This window comes from Octodon degus, unplaced genomic scaffold (genome assembly GCF_000260255.1).
Source record: "Octodon degus isolate 3935 unplaced genomic scaffold, OctDeg1.0 scaffold00007, whole genome shotgun sequence".
Classification (NCBI taxonomy): Eukaryota; Metazoa; Chordata; class Mammalia; order Rodentia; family Octodontidae; genus Octodon; species Octodon degus.
The window spans coordinates 3,094,606-3,108,486 of record NW_004524583.1 but is presented as its reverse complement, the minus strand read 5'-3'; the positions used below and the strand labels follow the sequence as shown (position 1 = coordinate 3,108,486).

The 13,881-nt window shown below is 38.2% G+C and overlaps 1 pseudogene; it reads right to left on the bottom strand.

Annotated features, from left to right (window-relative positions):
- Window positions 1-265: 265 nt before the first annotated feature.
- LOC101590523 overlaps window positions 266-13,881 on the bottom strand; it is a 31,098-nt pseudogene continuing 17,482 nt past the window's right edge.

Below are 13,881 nucleotides of genomic sequence, written 5' to 3'. Positions count from 1 at the left end.
AAGCTGTTACGTTATCCAGCAGGTAAGGATAAACAGGAAAGCAAAGTCATAAACTGCCCCTCCACAGGAAAGTTGTTCTCTCTTCTTGTTGCATTCCAAAAGTGGAACAGCAGGGATATTCTCTATTCTCAAGGCTCAAGAAGTACTTAAAACAGTCCCTTCTGGCAAAAAATAACAGGGTAAATACAACACTAGTAATATGTAGGCTACTTCTCCAGCTCCTGGTCCCAGACCTCAACATTCTATCTCTAGCTCTCAGTTCTCCTCAATTAACATCTCTAGGTCTATGTGGTAGGCACTTGAACCCAGAAGAATTACTGATGGATTTCTGCAAATTGCTAATGTTGAAATTATGTGAGGAAGCAAATCCTACAGGCAACAACTGCCAAGTGTCTGTGGTGCTGGACCATCTCTTCCACTCCATTCAGAACCAAAGTGGTAGCTGGAAAGTCATCCTGCTGTAGAGGGACATAATTTGGTGAAATGACCAAGAGAAATAGCTGATGCTGCAGAGATAGGACCAGAGACACCCAGCTTCTAGGTTATGGAGATGCACATTCCAGGTGCAGAGAACTTCCTTGCCACTCCAGGACCCACATAATTCATGTATCCTTTACTTCCCAAAGGAATCATAGTGTTTCAGACCCAGCTGTCCACCAGCATGTGCAGATCGTACATGATGAGAACATGGCCTTCCTGCTGGACATTACATCAGCAGGTTGAATTTGGGCAACTTGACTGTTCACTGTTCCCACAACAGTGTTTGTGATTCTAGTCCCCTGGAGCTGAGAGGGTTGTTACTGGAATACCACCATCACTGTGTGAAGCCTGAGTAGAGATTGGCACTGCAGGGAGATGGCTCAAGAGTCTGTAATAGCTGATTCTGACCAGTGTCTAGGACAGAGCCAGGAGGTGGAGGATATGATGGGAGTGCAAAACTGAAGCTATACACTGACTAAACAGGTTACCAGAAAGGTGTAGTCTTTAACTACCCAGTGGACTTAAGAAACTAGATTTCCTACCCTTGCTTTTAGTTGGTCTTTTTCCTGGAAAGAGGAAGAGCCAGAGGAATAATGGCCTCAGGGGCACCTTGCTCTGCCTATTTGCTATACTAACGTTCAATTTCATGCTTCATCTGTGACTGCAGATCCTGGATCTCTATGATATTTTTCTTGTAGCCACAACAGCTCTAACTTTAGATTTTCATCTCCAATGTCTGACTTATCTTCACTACTCAAATATGAGGAGTCAAATGAATTGCTAAGACTGACTCAGAGTCTAGAGGAGAAAGCTCTTAAGCTCTTTGAGCACCTCTTATGGGGAGAGTGCACTACCTGAGCATCATCCTCATCCCTCCCTAAAAGGAGGCCTCCAGGTAGGAAGATGGATCATTCAGATTTGAAGGTTCTGAAGGTTGAGGCTCCTCTTTCTTTGGTATAAAGGCAGGAAGAGAAACTTGTTCTGAAAGCCTAAAAGGAGGAGATGCCTCTGGTCTCTCTTCCCTCACCTCAGTGATCTGCTTTTCAGTTCCTGATACAAAGAAATGATCCACTTTGTTTGCTGTCAGTTTTCATTCCAAAATGTCCAACCTTGGTAGGCATCTTGCTTCTGTCTCAGCTTCTGAGGAAAAAGTTTTGTGCATGCTGTCTGGCACATCTGAGGCAATGCCAGGGATGGTTATCCATTAGACTTTGGCTTCACCAGGTTCTCTCTGGACTACTACTCTACAGCAGGGAGGACTTTGATGTGTTAGACTCAGAGTGAACAGACTTTATATCCTCTGTCCTGTTTTCACTCTCTTTGGGGATATTATCCTTTGCAATGAAAATATGAAATTTCCATTTTTAAAACATCAGTTCCTGAGCTCATTCCTAGGACAGGGCCTTCTGTGTCTTGAAAACTATCCTTCTGAGGCCTCTTCAGCAGCTGATGTTGGAGCCACCACAGATACAGGGCTACTTCTGGGTATCACTGTCATGGTGTGGACTAAGTGTTCATTTCATGTGAGCGTCAAGGGCTGCTAGAGGCAGCTGAGACTGAGTTCATGAAGGTCCAGACAAGGTGCTCACTGAGTGCAGTACCAGCAGGAAGTTCAGAACCCATTGACAGTACTGGATCCTTAATGAAAGGTGGTTTTGAGGGAATAAGTCCAGGTTTTACTGCTGATGCTCTGGTAACGGGCTGAGACATAGCTCCCTGGCATGCAAACATGCCCAGGTGTGGCCACTGGCAAAGCAGACAAAACAATTGTTCTTAATGGCAAACTGGTTCATGGTAAGCCACTACTTGTACAGATAGTACAAGTTTGTTGCAGCAGCAGTGACAGCAGGCCAGTATGACAACAGGCTCTACTACTAGCAGTGTTTCTAGAGACAGAGGAGTGCTGAGTTCCAGGTGAGTTGTGTTAGCAAAAGAGAGACCACAGCTTTTCTTCTGGAGATTTTCTGCCATCAATCCCAGGAGCTTTGGGTTAGGTATCATATCTAGGCTAGTTGAAAGCATGGATGGCTGGAGATAGCTATGACTGTGGTACAGCAGGCATGTTGGAAACAGGTGGTACTGAGGGTGAGCTACTAGGTGCTTGTAGTACTAAGGTACACAAGTAGGTTCTGCTGCTTGGAAAAAGCTTTGGAATGGTCTACAGATGCAACCTATCAGGCTGAGAACTAGAACTAATCATTCTACTCCAAAGAAAGAATAGGATGGTGCAGAGAATGAAAAGCCCACCCATTTGTACTATTATTGAGTCTTTTGTCTAGTGAGTGTGCACGAATCACCACTGTTTCTGATGGAGTAGTAGCAGAGAGGCTACTGCTGAGCTGAAGAGAGTGGTGCTTGTGGGTGGATGTTACACTACCATGGCTACTGTAACATCAGTGCTGCCTGCTGCCTGTGAGATAGCACTTTTGGAGGTTTGACGCCTGAGGCATGTGCACTGTCGAAGGCAGAGGATGAAGTTGTTGAAACCGCTATAGAGGAAAAGTGCTAGTACTAGGTACAGTGTTCCTGGATGTGGAGGCCTCAGCTGGCTGGAATTTTGTTGGTCCTGAGACAACTTCTGGTATAGTGATGCCTGAAGGCACACTGGAGAGTAGTAGCTACTCAGACAGGTGGTTTGGGAAGATCACTTGATGTTACTACACTTGTACTGATAGCAACTCAAACAATCCCTTTTCATGGGGAAGTATGACTCCAAGGTATACTACTGAGGTGGAAATGTCATTAAGACGGCTGCTGGTTACACATACTGAAGGTGTGGGTGTTGCAGTGGCCAGAGGTGCTCCAGCAATGCTACCCAAGGAAAGAGGATCTTGGCCTTCTTTTGGCTAAAGTTTGGAAGTGCTGTACTGGGTCTTTCAGTTATATGAGCATTTCTAAGTTCAGAAAGTGTCTACTGGTGTCTGAGGTAAAGGACAAGTGAGACACACTCATCCCAGGGCATTCAGACATGGAGGCAGCAACTATACCTAATATTTCACTGGTGAAAACTTTTGATTCTCAAAACCCATTTTCAAGGACAGTACTTATTATAAAGCACCTTCTGGCTGCGTGAAAAAGAATCCTTCTGGTTGCATGAACAATTTGAGTTAAAGAACTAGCAGGAACGCCTGTTTTCTATGGCATGGAAGATGCAGCAATTGGTAGTTTTAATTCTCTTTGATTTTTGAAAACCTGAGAAGCCTTAGTGGTCATTTTCCTGTAGACTCTGCCATCACCCTCTGACTCAACATTGACATCCTCACTGAGCATTTCATCAGTTTTTCAGTAAGTTCCTGTATCTGATCCACAAGCAACTGTATTGCTAGAATAAAGTTATCATTTGTCATGACTTTCTGTCTTCTCAGGGTTTTCACTATTTAGGTCTACCTTGAATGTCAACATTTTTCAGTTGCATTTGTTGCTGTCTCTTCATGCCTTCCACTGGATGATGGGGCATTTTCCCTGCTGTCACTCATACCTGAAGAAATATCTGAATAAGCATTATCTATAGAGAAAACTAAAGTGACAAGTTGGATAGATGGGGCTGTGCTACTGGAATCGGCTCTGGGGGAGCAACCTGAGGGGCTTCCTGAGTATTCTCCAGAGCTGTTCTCTGGGAGGATGTAGTGGGGGATTGTGCTAAACTCACTGCTGGTTTGGACACTTGAACTTGTTGCCTATACTGTCCCTAGGAACCAAAAGATTTGATCCCAGATAAGGCTGCACAACTGTAGAAAAGTAATGAGGCGTGGCCTATGCTTCTGTAAGCACAGGAGGTGACAGTACTATAGAACAGATGCAAACAGAAGCCATGTTGGAAGAGGGAGCAGTATATGAATCTTCTGGGTTTTGCAGTGGCAGTCAAGGCGGAAAGCCCTGGTCTAGAGCATCTCCCAGAGGAGCTAGAGACTCCAGAGCTTGTGCAAGTTTAGCTAGGTTCCTATCAACCAAACTGCTGATTGCAGAAGCTGCAGGTGAACCTAGCTAAGCAGCTGAGTCACAGGCTGCAGAACAGTTGCAAGCTGAATAGGAACCACATCTGATGCCCCTGGCATTGGATGTAGCAGATGAAGCCAGGGGGAGCAGAGGCTGATTTGTGGTTGCTGCCATGATGGGAAGAAGGCAATGCTGATGGGAAGGGGCAAAAACCCTGCCTGAGCCATAGACTCATGAGAAGTTGATAGGGCAATCTCAGAGGCAGGATACTATGGGGGTAAAGGAGCAGCTAGTGGCATCACATGGGGACCAAATGAGCACCAGAGTTGGTGTGAACAACTGAAGTTATGTCATAATGGAGCTCTGAGAACCCCTTGGACAGTTGGTACCGGAGGAGACACTGGAAGCTATTTTCCTGCTGATACAGAATTTAAATCTGACTCACAGATGAAGTCTTGAGAAGGGTTGGACATACTCGGATTAAATATACATAACACTTCTGGACTGGAGAAAATTATTTTTGCCACTTAGACTTTCTAAATGCTTCAAATTGAGCTGTATTTTGACCTGATGTTTTTAAGGTTGTTTTTTTTTACCAGCTCAAATTTTTTAAAGATATGATTATATATTGTCCTTTTGAATTAGAAGACATCTTTCTAAACCAAAGACCTAGAAATTTTTGGTACTCTGTAGCTTGTTGTTCCCAGAAACCACATTGCATATTTATGGATTCATGATTCATTAGCATGCTCTTTTACTAAACCTAGCATGGTTTAGAACTCATTCTTTGAAATAATATAGGATTGAATACATAGTGATTGCTTTCCATTAAGGAGATATATGTCATACCTTGATTACTTTTGATTAGTTGTTAGTAAGAAAGAAGTACAATTTTCCAAAAGATCATGGACATAATCATCAGACATAAGAGATTTCAACAACTGAATCTTCATTTTACCAGTTGTGAAAATTCAGGCAACACATTACGGGTATGAATATCAGTTATCTTGTATTCAAAGATATTCCAGGATTTTTCAATCAAAATAGAAAGTACCCTATTGTGAAAAAGTTGAGCATAAATCAGGTAATCTACAAACTTGAGTTTTCTTCATTCCTATTTGTAGATCCTTTGTCTTATTCTTGAAACATTACTCACCTGTTTGCTGGTTGTATTAAGAATTCCACAAAAGATCTTTATTGTTGCCTATTTCTACACTGTCCTTTCTCTCTTAAATTGCTATTATCACCAACATTATATTTTCAGTTGACACTTATTACCGTTTAAAAAGGAAAAGTTTAGAACAATTATTCTCTGGTTTTTCATAGTTATTCACCCTGTGTGAAATGTTTTGTACCTCTTTAATTCTTAGGACAGAGACTAAGGAAACAGATACAAGTTGGTAGAAATATTGTAACCATCAAAAATTATTGAATAAGAAATTCACTGGCCTTAATTTTTATTTTAATTAGCACTCTCTACCAAGTTTTGTTCAAGATACGATTGAAATGAGTACCAAAATGATAACATACTAACACAACTTCTGGCAAATAAATCGATCAGTTTAATGTACATAGATAATGATATGTTAATTTCTTAGAAGTTGTAAAGAATGAAAAAATTAAGGTGCAAAAGAATTACATATATATATTGTGATGCTATATGAAGCTATTGAACAATAATTAGCCTTAATAGAAAGAAGTTTATGAAAGAAGAGTTAAGAAAATTAGATGACACCTGAGCATACTGGATAGACATAATCTTTAAGTCCAGCAAAGAAAGGGAGGATGTCACCATACAGGCAAACACATTTATGTAGATTTATTAATTAAAGTGGAAAGAGGAGAATGGAAGGAAAAAGGAAAATATCTAAAGCAATTTGCATGAAGTATTTATGGATGTCTTTTTCTTTTCTAAATTTTTTATTTATTTATGAGTGTGTGTGTGTGTGTGTGTGTGTGTGTGTGTGTGTGGCCAGCTTAGCCCACCAGGGGGCGGGGCTGGCTGGCATGTGGTGCTGGGGGATTGAACCGTGGTCCCTGTGCTTTGCTAAGCTTGCTCTAAGTAGGTGCTTTAGACCACTGAGTATGGATGTCTTTGAAGACTGATTTTATAAACAATCTATTTCAAGTAGTCCATCCGGTAGTTGTTCCTATGATATTAGATTCTCTACCTTGAGTGAAGCACTACATGCTTAGTCAGTGAAATTCTGTCTTTATAAGTCTGTAGAGTAGCTACAGGATTAGCTACTTGCTATTACACAGATACGAAAGGCCACCAAGTGGCTCAACAGATTAAAGCAACTGCAACCATGTGCAGGGACAGGGGTTCAAACCCAGCCTGCTGTGCTGGCCCTGCCCCTGGGGCACACTGAGACAACAATTGAGACCAGGGATGATGTTGGGCCTCTGTAATCCCAGCTCTTGGGAGGGTGTAAACAGGCAGATCATGCGATCCTGAAAACATTGTAGACCCTTCCCTAAAGTACAAAAAAAAAAAAAAAGAAAAAAAGAAAAAAAGAAAAGAAAAGAAAAAAGGCACAGATATGTTAGCTTTAGCTTTAGTGCTCTCTCTCTCTCTCTCTCTTCTTTCTGTCTCTCTTTCTCTCTCTCTCTCTCTCTCTCTCTCTCTCTCTCTCACACACACACACACACACACACACATACACTCACACAAATACAAAATATGGATAAAGTTTATACACATGACTCTTACAGGATCTAGAAGTAGACATCATGAAGACCCAAGGGATTTCCAAAGATTTAAGGACAAGTTCTTTTCTTTCTTTTTTTTTAAATAATTCTATTGAGAAACAGCACTGAGACAGTTTCAAAATAGATTAGTAGAACTGTTTCAATAATTAATATATTGCATATATCTGCCTTCTTAGTGATTATTCACAGTACAAGATGCAGACATGATATCCTGTCCTCTTAACCATCCAAAAGAAAAGTATAAAAATGAAGTATAAAAGGTAAAGCCATATTAATATGCTGAGCTGTAAAAAGCTCAAGTCAACAACTTCTGACATTGCCAGGCCTATGGAAAACCCACTACTATTATGGACTACTGGAATATTTTGCTGAATTCATGCACCTACAGTATTTGAATGACAATGGAATACCCTTATCTGACAAAACTAAACAAAAAAAGGGGATACAAATAAAAGACCATTTTGTATCTGCATATTCAAAATAGGCTAGATATACAGCTACTTTCTCTTAATTCAAGGCCAAGTTCTGTGGTGTTATCATAGCCAATTTTTATAACTTTGAGATCAAAGGAAATCACAAGTTTAATGTTTATCACAAGCCAAATGGAAATAAAGCCACAGCAGACATCTCTTCAGAAATGACTCCTAGTACCTAATGTGGGTCTTATCTAGGACTCAATGGTGGTTTAATTTAATTACATTAGTAAATAGCAAGACAGGCAAAACAGTTACAAAGAGAGTAAATATTTGCCCTGGGGTAAAGTTAGCTGATGTGTTATAAAGGAGAATATTTCTTAAAGAGATGAAAGAATACTGAATTCTTTCTATTTCACGAAGAGGTCTTTATAATCTAGATTTTTAATCCAGTAATTATTTAAGAGGCATATGAGTATGGAAAAAGAGGGCCAGTCTGATAGGTTCAGCAGGTGCAGGCACCGGGTTTGATCCCTGGTTTGCCTTGCTCAGTCACATCCCTGAGGGCATGCTGAGACAGCAAATAAGACTAGGTATTGTGTCGCATGCCTATAATCCCAGCACTTGGGAGGCTGAAAGTGGGAGGGTCACTATGAGTCTGATCTCTATAGTGAGACCCTGTACTAAGTATATTTTTAAACGTGTGGAAAAGGAATACAATGAGAGGATAAAAGGCTTAATTGACCCCTTTCCTAAACATTTCCTTATATTCTACTTTATGAGTCAAATATAATAGAACTTAAATTTTGTCTGCTTAGAATGCTTCAAAAATTAAGCTGTATCTTTTTCTTTCCTATCCCTAAAATATCAGAAAAGAACAAAATAAAATACTTATCATATTTTGATTATTAGAATCTATACTAGTCAAAAAATTACTTGTGTAGCAAAAAAAAAAAAAAAATGCTGAAACAGTTCAAGAAAGTACAATGCATTTAGCCAAAATATTTGCTAAAGGAAGTGTGGCAAGTACAAGCCCTTCTTAATGTAGCTGCAGAGGTGAATATGGTAGATGAAAATTCAACTACTTTCATACAAAAATGTATTTTATAAATCCAAGGATGGAGGTTGACTAAAATATCATAACCAGTCCACTCTTTAAGGCAAGTATCAATTTTAAAAGCTAAGGACCCAGAGGAATAACATAGAGCAGGCTATGGATTATAATGGAAAGTACTTTTTTTTTTCTTCTTTCAAGGCACCATGCTGACATGACTACCTTTGATATTTTCTGAAGAAGCAGAATTGGGATAATATACCAGACTCCTAGTAGTGTGATACTTCCTAAAGCCTAAAAAGATTAGAATAACATTAAGAAACACAAAATTCACTCAGAGCTGTCACAAATGTGCTTCACTAAAGCTGAAAAAGTACAAGAACTGGTTTTAGAAGCTGTTTTACCAAAATTTCTCTGGAGTTTAAGGAACAATGAAAAATATAAATGATACAGAATTTCAAAACAAGATGATTGCAAATTAACAATGGCTATTATATGGCATAATATTATCTTAAAAGTAGTTGCTCACATTATCAGATACAGCATACAAAATTTATCAAACAATATAAGCACGAACTGCTCTTTTCAATGGCTCAACAGAAATTAGTAGTACAATTATCTTAGCTAGATATAGATATAGATATAGATATAGATATAGATATAGATATAGATATAGATATAGATAGATAGATATTACACACATATTTGTGATGATTAATTAGATAGATAGATAGATATTACACACATATTTGTGATGATTAATTGTTCATATATGTATTTCCCTATCTTCTTTTCTCTTTATGTCAGCTTATTCTTTGAAAATTAGTAAGCATTGAGTTAATTATCACAGTAATTAAATTTTGATATCTAGCATTATTAGTAGTAGATAAAAGTTCTAGGTTTTAAGTGAAACCTCTTTTCTTTTTTTTTTTTTTTTTGTCTACATGTTCTGGTTAACCCAAACTGTGAGTGTTTTTCCACAAGATTAAAGATCTCAGTAGAGAAATTGTATTCTCAAGAATAAATCAACTATTTATCACAGATATCACAGGAAGATTACTCTTGCATGTGAAATTATGATTATTTCTTTTTAGTATTCAATGATGGGAAAGGTGTGTGTGTGTGTAGAATCCCCTGTACTGATTTTTTGTAGTATTAACTTCTTTGAACTTTGATATTACAAATATGTACCATAGTACCTGGCTAGTCTGTGACTCATTTTTTTTTCTTTTTTCTTTTTCAGAACCAGGGGTTGAACTCAGGCCCTTGCGCTTGCCAGGGAAGTGCTTATTCTACTGAGCCATCTCTCTAGCCCCTGTGACTCATTTGTGACTTTATGTTTTGAGGGCCACGAGTTCCAAGGGACTTAATTGTATTTTATTTTTATCATCTCCAGAGGTAGTCTTCATTATTCTTCTTTATTGATCATTAAATATTTGTTTGGTAGTTGCTTATTATTGCCTTTCAATTGGACAGGCATTTCTCATTTAGCTTGTGGAAAAGCTTGTATTATCTCACTAGTTAAATATCGCTGCACCTCTGTATCTCAAGAAATGATGAAGAGGGCTGGTCAAATAGGTCAGTGGATTAAAGTGCTTGCAAGCAGGCACAGGGGCTGGGGGTTTGATGCCCATGCCTGCTATGCCGGCCCTGCCCCCAGGGCATGCTGAGATAGCAATTGGCACTGGGCGTGGTGGTATGCACCTGTAATCCCAGTTTTTGGGAGGCTGTAAACAAGCAGGATCACTGAGTCTGATCTAGTACTGAGACCCTGAACACCCTGTAAACCTTTCCCTAAAATACAGAAAAAAAAGAAAGAAAAAGAAAAAAGAGTAAAAAGAAATAAAGAGAAAAAGGAAATGATTAAAAAGAATTCTGAGATGTAAAAAATTTACACTTACCTCAAAATAATCACTTTATGCCTAAGATAAGGATATTTTAGTTCAGTGTCATTGTTTAGTCTCTTATGAATTACAAAGAATATTAAGCCAATTTAATCAATTTTCTACAGTATTTCCTGTCTCAACTGCTATCAGTAAGCATTATTTAATTCACATGTTATCATCTGCCACAAGAAAAAATTATAAAGTTAACTGGAAATATAAAGAACTATATACATGTCTCAAAAATTAGCAAGGCCATTTAATTATTTCTTTGGAATTAAATGTATTTAAAAAGTGAAACATTTTACCTGTTGTAAACATAAATTCATAGAAATATTCTAGGGGGCCAGGGATATAGCTCCATGGCATGAGCACTTGCCTGGCAATCCTGAGTTCAATCCCTGATATGGCAAAAACAAACAAACAAAAGCTGGGTATGTAGAAACTTTCTAGAATTTTAAAGCAATAAATGATAATTTCTTATGTGCTATTATTAACTGTTATAAAATCTGGGATATAAATATTATGTTTTTAAAAATAAAAAAATAGCTTTGACATGGTGGCCAAGAAAGGAGAGAGCATGTGTTACAAAATAAACTACTGTTACTATTTTGTGCAGCCCTTTCAACATCAGAAATTTTTTTTTTCAGAACTAGGGACTGAACTCAGGCCCTTGCACTTGCCAGACAAGCACTTATTCTACTGAGCTATCTCCCCAGCCCAGGAAAATTATTTTTTATCTTAAATTTTAATTTATAATTTTGATGCCAATGTGTAAACATAATGATTTTTATACTGTTCATATAGTCTATGGCCTTTATATTCCTTGGGATTTTCTATACAGGTGATTTTATTGTTTACAATGAAATATATGTTTGCCTTTCACTTTCTAATTTTTTATGGTATGGATGATTGCTATTTGTCATATACTCCTTTAGAATTTTGACTTTCTGAATAATTTGATACACATACACATCTGTAATTGTCATAGTCTTTCTTCAAGTTATTTTATTCAGTTCACAGTACGGTGTGATTATCTTGAACCTTGTCTTATATTTCAAATTACTATTACTACTCATGTCATCATATTATTCTCACTGCATATGTCGTGAGCTACCTAACATAATGTTACCTACCTTAGTTAATTGTCTTATGGAAATCCCAAATGCTTTGGGTTTCTGTCATTTCCCAGAGATGGGTTTTGCTAGGTCCTCTCCCCGATGAACAGTGGATCAGAGGAAGTCTTTATGTCAGAATGATAATTTGTAGAGGGTCTGAGGAGGCACGTGGGGCCTCATCCTCGGTCAGTGATCTCTGAGCACTTCCTGAAGCCCTTTGTCTCCAGCTAAGCCAAGCTCTGCATGTTCTGTGCTCAGCCTCTGGCCTTTCTCTAGTGTAACTTGGAACAGGGAATAGATATAGCTCATGTTGAGTCTGAGCTTTCCCGTGTCCTGATCTGACCTGCTAGCATGGCTGCAGTGATTTATGAAAAGTTGAATTTCTTGCCATCCTTCATGGCTAACTCTTCTCTGCTCTTCGCAGTGTGAAACAGTTCATTCATTTCATTTCTCTCTTTCTCCTATACATAAGTAAGTCATCCATACATTTTAGATATGCATGATCAGATTTGGCATAGGGAACTGGTACCTGTACTTGATATATGTTGATGTCTTTTTCCTTTAACCCATCTTCCTCCGTATTTACAAAGCTTTGCTTCCATTTGAGAGGCTTTGGAATTTTGCAAGCCAGTGTCTTTTTTTTTTTTTTTTTTGCGGAGCCAGGGATTGAACTCAGGTCTTTGCACTTGCCAGGGAAGCACTTATTCCACTGAGCCATCTCCCCAGCCCTGAGGCTTTGGAATTTTGGAAATCAATTTCCAAAATCAGTCTCATATACAATTTAGGGTCAAAAATTAAAAAGCAAGTGTAGGGAGATAGCTTATCAGTCTAAGTGCTTGCCTAGAAAGCACAAGGACCAAAGTTTGATTGTCTATACCACAGGCCATGCAGGCCCTGGAACCCTAGGCACTGAAACCAGGCATGGTGGCACACACCTGTAATCCTAGTGCTGGGGAGGCTGAGATAGGAGGATTACTGTGAGTCAGAGCTGTGTAGTGAAGGCCTGTACCAAATAAATAAATACAGCAACGTCCTGCAGATTATTTTATTTCTCTTTGTTAGGTGCAAGCAATGTTCTATTGCTGCTTTCTACCTGAGGAAAAAAAAAAGCAACTTTCCTTTTTTAACTTTGATTTTTTTTTTGAAGCTGTGTCTCCTCACCCCATTATATTAGCTTTTTTAATGGTCTCTATTTGCCATAAATATGGGTTCTATTTTATGTATTTTTTTCAATTTTTCATATTTTCCCCATTTTGTTGACTTCTTCACTAGTATATCTCATCCTTTTTTTTTTTTTTTTTTTTTGGTGGAACCAGGGATTGAACTCAGGTCCTTGTGCTTGCCAGGGAAGTGATTATTCCACTGAGCCATCTCCCTGGCCCCTATATCTCATCTATTCTTACATAAAAATTTGTTACGGTTTGTGTCTACTTGTTCCTCCAAAGCCTCATGGAGTCACTGGGGCAGCTTCTAGAACTTGTGATTAATTTATGATGAAATGCTGGGATTATGGGTTTGAGTGGTACACCCTCCCTAGGGCAGACAATCTGCATATTTTGCTCTTTGGGTTTTTAAAAATTAATTTTTTTGAGAAAAAAATAATAATGAAACAATTTCACATCAGGTTAGTAAGGCAATTACAATAATTAATACATTGCGTATTGTTGTTTTCATAATAGTTATTCATAGTGCCAAATGCAGACATGATAGCTTCTCCAAACACTACTAATACAAATCTTTCTTCTCATTGAATTAAGAGAAAGTAAAGGTTCATCTATCATAACTATCTTGTATATACAAGTACAAAATGATCCTTAATTTTGAACCATGAGCAGCTGCCCTCTGCCATGTGCCACTCTGTCCTGGAGCCATACGAGTATGGACTGAAACCTCCATTAACTATGAGCTAAATAAACCTTTCCTTTCTTAATTTTGGGTGCTGGGTATTGTATCCAGAAATGAGAGAAAAGTAACTGAGATAAAATTTATGTTTATTATTTTACATCCTCCATATTATTAATATTTCTTCTTTTATAAAACATGTTTTATTAAAGTTCACTCTAAGTACTTCTCTAGATATCTACTAAAATCTTTGGTGTAATATTTGTGCTATATTTACCTTCAATTTTAAATATTTTTGATATTCATATAATAAGCATCAAAAGGTTGTGGTATGTATTTTAACTTCCTGGTTAATGTGTGGTTCTTATCTCATGATATTTTTTTTCTACAGTTTTATTGATAAACATATAGCAATGAGACAGTTTCAAATCAAATCGGAAGTA